This window comes from Danio rerio, chromosome 24 (assembly GCF_052040795.2).
Source record: "Danio rerio strain M-AB ecotype USA chromosome 24, GRCz13ab, whole genome shotgun sequence".
Lineage (NCBI taxonomy): Eukaryota > Metazoa > Chordata > Actinopteri > Cypriniformes > Danionidae > Danio > Danio rerio.
Window position 1 is genome coordinate 29,426,958 of NC_141044.1, and position 9,330 is coordinate 29,436,287.

A 9,330-nucleotide genomic window follows, 5' to 3' on the forward strand; every position below is an offset into this window, starting at 1 on the left:
TGTCCATCTGCGATTGGGGAAGTTTGAATTTGTTAAAATTTCATTAAAATGGATCAGTTAGAGCTATTTATTGCTTCCCCCACATTGGAAAAATTGGATTCTCTTACTGAAGAGCAATTGTTTAAAGTAGGCAATCATTTTGATTTTGAGACAGCCGTGTCTAAGAACGTAAAAATAAAAATGCTTCGCGAGATTGTAAAAGAGAAACTGGTAGAACGGATGATATTAAGTGAGGATGTGCCAACCGAAGTTTCTTTAGAAAGTGCATCAACGCCACTTGCTACCGCAAGTTTAGCAAAGAGCGGGTTATCTTTTGAGCAACAAATAGAAATCCTAAATATGCAGAGTAAAGAACGCGACCTGGATATACAGCTCGAGTTAGAAAAATTAAAGCTTAAAGAACGAGAGCAAGAACGTGAATTCAAAAAATTTATGTATGAAAAAAAAGATTCAGGAGGCTAAATTAGCTCAGGAGGCTGATAGATTAAAACTGTTGTCTGAGGGAAATTTAAATCTGTCGCCTAAAGATGTAAATATTTCAAACATGACTAGGTTGTTGCCCAAGTTCGACGAGAAAAATATAGAGGTTTTCTTTTCTCTGTTTGAGAATGTCGCAGATGATCAGGGTTGGAACGATGCAGAACGCACGCTCTTATTGCAAAGTGTGCTGGTGTATAAAGCCCAAGACGCATTTATTTCGCTGTCGTCTGCTGGCAGAAAAGATTACAAAATTGTGAAAGATGCGGTAATAAAAATCTATGAGCTTGTTCCAGAAGCTTATCGTCGGCGTTTTAGGGGATGGAAAAAGGGAGAGCGACAAACTCATGTTAAAGTTGCGAGAGAGCTTTTATGTCATTTCAATCACTGGTCTGTTTCTTTAGAGATCAAGTCTTTTAAAGATCTTTGTGACTTAATATTTTTGGAGCAGTTTAAAAATATTGTTCCTGAACGAATAGCGACGTATCTCAATGAGCGAAAGGTAAAAACAGCTGCAGAAGCTGCGGTCTTGGCGGATGAACTTGTGTTAATACACAAAAATTCAGGTAATTATCAGAGAGATCGTACTTACGAAAACCAAGGTAGATCTGCGTCGTCGCTGAGTGATTACACCAGAAAGATCGATCCAAATTCCACGTGTAGATATTGCCTAGAAAAGGGTCACTGGAAAAATGAGTGTCCGGTGTTGAAGGGCAAACACAAGCCCAATTTGAAAGCTGTCAGGCTTGCGTCCACATGTGTTTCAGGTGACACAGTGTTGTCTGGGGAAATTCCTGACTGTAGTCAAGATCCTTTAAAATCTTCGCCAGATTATGGTCCGTTTATAACTTCAGGGTTTGTTTCGTTGAGTAAAAATTCTGTTAAAGTGCCAGTTAAAATCTTACGTGACACTGGGTCTTCTGAGAGTTTTATTTTGGAGTAAAAATTCCAGTTTTCTCCTGAGTCTTGTACAGGGAATAGTGTTCTGATCCAAGGGACTGGATTGGAAATATTCACTGTTCCTCTGCATAAGATTCAGTTGGATTCTGAATTGGTTCAGGGAGAAGTTGAAATTGCGTTACGACCATCGTTACCTGTGGAGGGTGTTGATTTAATTCTAGGAAATAATCCAGCTGGTGATTGTGTGTGGTGCTGTTTTGTTCCGCCGGTCGTTAAAATCACTCCTAGTTTGTCTTTAGAGACAGATCAGAATGCCCATGATTTTCCTGACGTCTTCGTTTCTTGCACTGTAACCCGTGCAATGAGTGGTAAAAGGAAAGATGCCCAGAATGATGAATTAGAAAAGCGTTTATTTGATCCGTTAGCTCACTTGCCTGTTCTTCCTCCTTTTTCACGTGATGAGTTTATATCAGCTCAGGAAAAAGATTCTGATTTAGAAACTCTATTTAAGGCTGTACAGCCAAATGATGATTTTTGAGTGTGCTGCTGCTGGTTATTTTATTAGAGATGGCGTTTTGATTCGCAAATGGACAACGTGCAACGATCATGCTGTGGGTGAATCTATCTTTCAAATTGTTGTTTCCAAAGTGTTTCGTGACATGGTGCATAAAACAGCTCATGGTGGTGTAGCCGGACATCAAGAGGTTAAGAAAACGTACCACAATATAATGCGCTATTTTTTTTGGCCTCGACTAAAAAGAGATGTGGCAACATAAATTAAGACTTGCCATACGTGCCAATTGGTAGGTAAACCAAATGAGGTATTAGCGCCAGCACCGCTGTATCCTATTCCTGCTATGAGCAATCCTTTTGAGTATTTGATTGTGGATTGCGTTGGTCCATTAAGACCATCTAAATCAGGTTCTGTGTATCTCTTAACTGTGATGTGTCAGGCAACGCGTTATCCTGCCGCTTGTCCTCTGAGAAAAATCCCGACTAAAGCCGTTGTGAAAGCTTTGTCTCAGTTTATTTCAGATTTTAGAATACTGAAAGTTATTCAGACTGACAGAGGCACTAACTTCATGTCTCGTGTGTTTGCTGAAGTGTTAAAACAGCTGTGTGTGAAACATCATATTAGTAGTGCATACCATCCGGAGAGCCAAGGAGCACTCGAACGTTTCCATCAAACGTTAAAACAACTATTAAGAGCATATTGCAATGAGCTAAATAAAGATTGGGAAGAGGGGCTCCCATGGTTATTGTTAGCAGCGTGTGAGGTTGTGCAAGAGAGTTTGGGATTTAGCCCAAATGACCTCGTCTTCAGGCATGAGATCAAAGGTACATTATCACTTTTAATGAATGAACTTGTTGAAAAAGAACTACCTCTAAATCTTCGAGAATATGTAAATGGATTTGGTCGAAGGATATATCAGGTCGGTAAGGTAGCTCATGAAAATCTGAGTAAAGCGCAGGATAGGATGAAATCCTGGTATGATCACCGGTCTGCGCATCGTGAATTTGTTCCCGGTGATCAAGTTTTGGTTTTGCTTCCTGTTACAGGATCATCTTTTTTTGCGAGATTCACTGGACCTTATTGCGTTGTAAAGCGTGTGTCAGACCAAAATTAACTAGTTTCGACCCCAGATAGGAGAAAATCCACTCAACTTTGTTACGTAAACCTTTTAAAACCATACTTCTGTCGCGCACGTGAGAGCACTGTCCTTGGTGCTGAAATTAAACCTGTCACTCTGGTTACCAAGGTGAGTAAATCTCCGGTAACTGCTGTTACAGCTTGTGAAGTAGAGAGCGCTCCATCTGATTGTATCGTTTAACCTCGACTCTGTAATTCAGAGCAATTGACCAAATTGGATATTATGTTACAACATTTAGTTGATGAGAACCGACAGCAGTTGATCAATTTAATAACTGAATTTCCATCGCTCTTCTCAGATATTCCCTCATGCACAGATTTGGTACATCATGATATTGATGTCGGTGAGTCTTTGCCTATACGACAAAGATTTTATCGAGTTTCTCCTGACAAGCAAGCGTTTTTGGAGGTCGAGGTTCAGTTTTTGTAAATACTGGCCTTGCAAAACCATCCTATTCCAGTTAAGCGTCATCCTGCATTCTGGTTTCAAAGCCAGATAAAACATTTCGGTTCTGCACGGATTATAGGAAGTTAAACAGCGTTACCAAACCCGACTCGTTTCTGCTCCCGCGGATGGAGGATTGCGTAGATTCTGTGGGTTCAGCAAAGTTCGTATCAAAAATTGATCTTTTGAAAGGTTATTATCAAGTTCCACTAACTCCGCGTGCTCAAGAGGTCTCGGTGTTTAACACTCTGTCCGGGTTGTATTCTTACAGGGTCATGAGTTTCGGTCTGTGAAACGCACCAGCCACCTTCCAGCGCCTGAGGAATCGTGTGGTCTCAGGGCTAGAAGGATGTGCTGTATATTTAGATGACGTTGTAGTGTACAGTCAGAGCTGGGATGAGCACCTTTGTAGGTTACGTGCCTTATTCGTTCGTCTAGTGGAAGCTAAATTAACCATCAATTTAGCGAAATGCGAGTTTGCAGAAGCTACAGTCACTTACTTGGGAAAAGTAGTGGGTCAGGTAGAGGTACGTCCAGTTTGTGAAAAAGTGCAGGCTATTGAGACGTTTCCAGTTTGAACGACTAAAGAGGAACTAATGAGATTTCTAGGCATGATTGGATATTATCGAGAATTTTGTGCCAACTTCTCATTTGTAGTTGCTCCACTCACTGATTTGTTAAAATCTAAAAATAAATTTGAATGGTCGTCAAGTTGTCAGAGTACATTTCAGAATGCAAAACTCATTTTAAGTACAGCCCTCGTGTTTACTGCACCCCGTTGGGATCGACCTTTTCTCCTATGTTGATGCGAGTCAAGTAGGTGCTGGAGCTGTATTAATGCAGAAGGATGACAGTGGAGTTGACCGTCCTGTAAGTTTCTTTTCGAAGAAATTTAATTCTTATTAGCTCAATTATTCCATAATTGAAAAAGAAACACTGGCTTTAGTTTGGGCATTACAGCACTTTGATGTGTACATTGGCGGCGGTTCCATTCCTGTTAAAGTCTTTTCTGATCACAATCCGCTCACGTTTTTAAAATCTTTGCGAAGTCCCAATCAATGACTTATCCGCTGGGCATTGTTGCTACCACCGTACAGCCTAGACATTCGGCATATTCGAGGGCGTGATAATGTTATGGCAGATGCTTTATCCCGTTTACCGACTGACGGATGAATCGATGCTTTTGTATGACTTTGTCTTGCTTTGACTTTTTGTTTAGTGCTTTTCAAGGCACCTGAATGGTACTGAATGAAAGTTGGGTAAGAGATGAGATGTATGGGGGGGTAAGTTGAATTATTATTATTCTTTAATTTTGTTTGTTGCAGAGTCTTTTTTGGGGCCTCTGTTTTAAGAGGGGGGGGGGGTGTGTGTGACGGTCGTAAGGTTTTGTTAACCAGTGTCCACTAGATGGAGAGGTTCCATGATCTGGTATTCTTCTGGAGTTTTGAACAGGTGCGGTGTTTTGCCGTGATTGACGTTTGGACAATGTGTGAAGTGTTACCTGTGATGTGCGTTTGAATAAAAACCAAGAGAACAGGACTGCGGGTGTTCATCCTTCCCTCTTCAGTTTTGGAGTTTTTTTTTCTCTTTATATTCATGTATCATTTCACTTAATTTTTGATTAAATATATTTAAGTTGATTTGTTTTCTGGTTTGGATCTTTATTTGGTTTTGTAGCTACTTTCTTGAGCCAGGAGGTTGTAATAAATGTGTTAATGAGATTTTTTCTATCAGACAATCTTTTCTATTCTCCACTGTAAAAATTATTACATTATTATTATTATTATTATTATTATTATTATTATTCTCATCATTATCATTATTAAACTTATATTTTATAAGGGATTATTTTATTGTTTTATGATGATTGATAAATTTAAATATAAATAGCAGTGCAAATTAATTTGACTTGTAAATTTGACTTCTTAATATAAAAAAAATCTGATTTTTGTTAGTGTGACATGTTTTTGTCCGATATTACATATTTCATCAATACTGCCACTGTAAATAAGTTTTATTTTTGAAGAAGAAGAATTTGACATGTGGCCCTACACTTGGTTTGCAAAACTTGATGTGGCTCTCGGGTCTAAAAAGTTTGCCCACCACTGCTCTATACATATGCACACAAGATATGCTCTATACATATGCACACATGATACACTCTATACATATGCACACATGATACATTTTATACATATACAAACATGATACATTATTTACATAGACACAATACCTATGCACACATGATACGTTCTATACATATACAAACATGATACACATACAAATGTGATACACTATACATATGCACACATGATACATTCTATACATATACAAAAATGACACATTCTATACATATACACACAATACTTTCAATGAACATGGGTCTCTGGCTTGAAAGGCGAGTTACTTGACCACTCAGCTACTCGGAGGTGATGATGCTCTACGTCAAACTCCATACATATGCACACATGATATACTCTAGATAAATACACACATGATACAATCTATACATATACAAACAAAATACATGTACAAACTATGCATATGCACACAAGATACATTCTATACATATAGAAGCATTATGCATATGCACACAAGATACTTTCTGTACTTATACAAACATGATACCAAGACACACATTACACTAACATCAAGGTCTGGGATAGAACCCAGGTCTCTGGCTTGAAAAGCGAGTTACTTGACCACTCAGCTATTGGGAGGTGATGATGACTTACGAGGAACGATGAACTCCATACATATGCACACATGATATACTTTAGACAAATGCATACATGATACATTCTATACATATATACACACATGATTCTTTCTATACATATACAAACATTATACACTCTATACATATGCACACATGATACAATCTATACATATACAAACAATACATATGCAGACATGATACACTATATATATGCACTCATGATGCACTCTATACATATGTACACGATACATGGTTTTCATGTACAAACATACATAAGCACACATGATACGCTTTATACATATGCACACATGACACATTTTATACATATACAAACATGATACATATGCACTCATGATGCACTCTATACATATGCACACGATACATGCTATACATATACAAACCATACAAATGCACACATGATACGCTCTATGCATATGCACACATGATACGTTCTATACATATGCAAACACTATACACTATAAATATATACATGATTCATTCAATAAATATGCACACATGATATATTCTACATATACAAACATTATACACTTTATACTTATGCATACATGATGCAATTTATGCATATAGACACAATAAATATAGATACAATAAATATAGATACAATAAATATACATATTCAAACCCCGTAGACTTTATACATATACAAACATGAAACCTATGCACAGATGATACGTTCTATACATGTACAAACATGATACACCCTATACATATGCACACATGATACATTCTGTACATAAACAAACGTTATACAAAGACACACACAATACACTGACATCAAGTTCTGGGATAGAACCCGGGTCTTTGGCTTGAAAGGCAAGTTACTTGACCACTCAGCTACTGGGAGGTGATAATGCCTGTTGACGAACCTGTTGACGAACGATGGTGATAATGCCTGTTGACGAACGATGAACTCCATACATATGCACACATGATACACTTTAGACAAATGCATACATGATACACTCTATACATATGCACACGTGATACAATCTATACATATACAAACTTATAATGCACTCTATACATATGCACACGTTACATGGTATACATATACAAACTATACATATGCACACATGATACATTCTATACATATGCAAACACAATACACTATACATATAAACATGATTCATTCAATACAAATGCACACATGATATATTCAATACATATACAAACATTATAAACTCTAGATATGCACACATGATATATTCAATACATATACACACTCTATACATATGCACACATGATATATTCTATACATATGCAAACATGATACAATTTATACATATACACACTATACATATGCAAACATGAGACACTGTATACATATTCAAACATCATACATTTTATACATATGCAAGCATCATACATTGACACACACTGACATCAAGGTCTGGGATAGAACCAGGGTCTCTGGCTTGAAAGGCGAGTTACTTGACCACTCAGCTATTGGGAGGTGATGATGCCTTACGAGGAACGATGCACTCCATATGCACACATGACATACTTTAGACAAATGCATACATGATACATTCTATACATATATACACACATGATTCTTTCTATACATATACAAACATTATACACTCTATACATATGCACACATGATACAATCTATACATATACAAACAATACATATGCAGACATGATACACTATATATATGCACTCATGATGCACATATATGCACACACAATACACTATACATATAAACATGATTCATTCAATACAAATGCACACATGATATATTCAATACATATACAAACATTATAAACTCTACATATGCACATATGATATATTCAATACATATACACACTCTATACATATGCACACATGATACATTCTATACATATGCAAACATGATACACTATACATATAAACATGATTCATTCAATACATAGGCACACATGATATATTCAAGACATATACAAACATTATATATATGCACACATGATACATTCTATACATATGCGTACATGATACAATTTATACATATACACACTATACATATGCAAACATGAAACACTGTATATATATTCAAACATCATACATTTTATACATATACAAGCATCATACATTGACACACACTGACATCAAGGTCTGGGATAGAACCCGGGTCTCTTGCTTGAAAGGCAAGTTACTTAACCACTCAGCTACAGGGAGATGATGATGCCTTATGATAAACGATGCACTCCATATATATGTACACATGATATACTTTAGACAAATGGATGCATGATACATTCTATACATATTCACACATACACATGCACACATGACATATTCTATACATTTACAAACATGATACCCAGACACACATTACACTGACATCAAGGTCTGAGATAGAACCCAGGTCTCTGACTTGAAAGGGAAGATACTTAACCTCTCTGCTACTGGGAGGTGATGATGCCTTATGATAAACGATGCACTCCATATATATGTACACATGATATACTTTAGACAAATGCATACATGATACATTCTATATGTACAATTCATTATATACTTATACAAACATTATACACTCTATACATATGCACACAATACAATCCATACATATACAAACAATACATATGCACACATGATACTCTCTATACATATGCACACGATACATGCTATACATATACAAACCATACAAATGCACACTTGATACGCTCTATGCATATGCAAACGATACGTTCTATACATATGCAAACACGATACACTATAAATATATACATGATTCATTCAATACATATGCACACATGATATATTCTACATATACAAACATTATACACTTTATACTTATGCATACATGATGCAATTTATGCATATAGACACAATAAATATGCATACCTTTTATACATATACAAGCATGATACACTGTATACATATTCAAACCCCGTAGACTTTATACATATACAAACATGAAACCTATGCAAAGATGATACGTTCTATACATGTACAAACATGATACACCCTATACATATGCACACATGATACATTCTGTACATAAACAAATGTTATACAAAGACACACACAATACACTGACATCAAGTTCTGGGATAGAACCCGGGTCTTTGGCTTGAAAGGCAAGTTACTTGACCACTCAGCTACTGGGAGGTGATAATGCCTGTTGACGA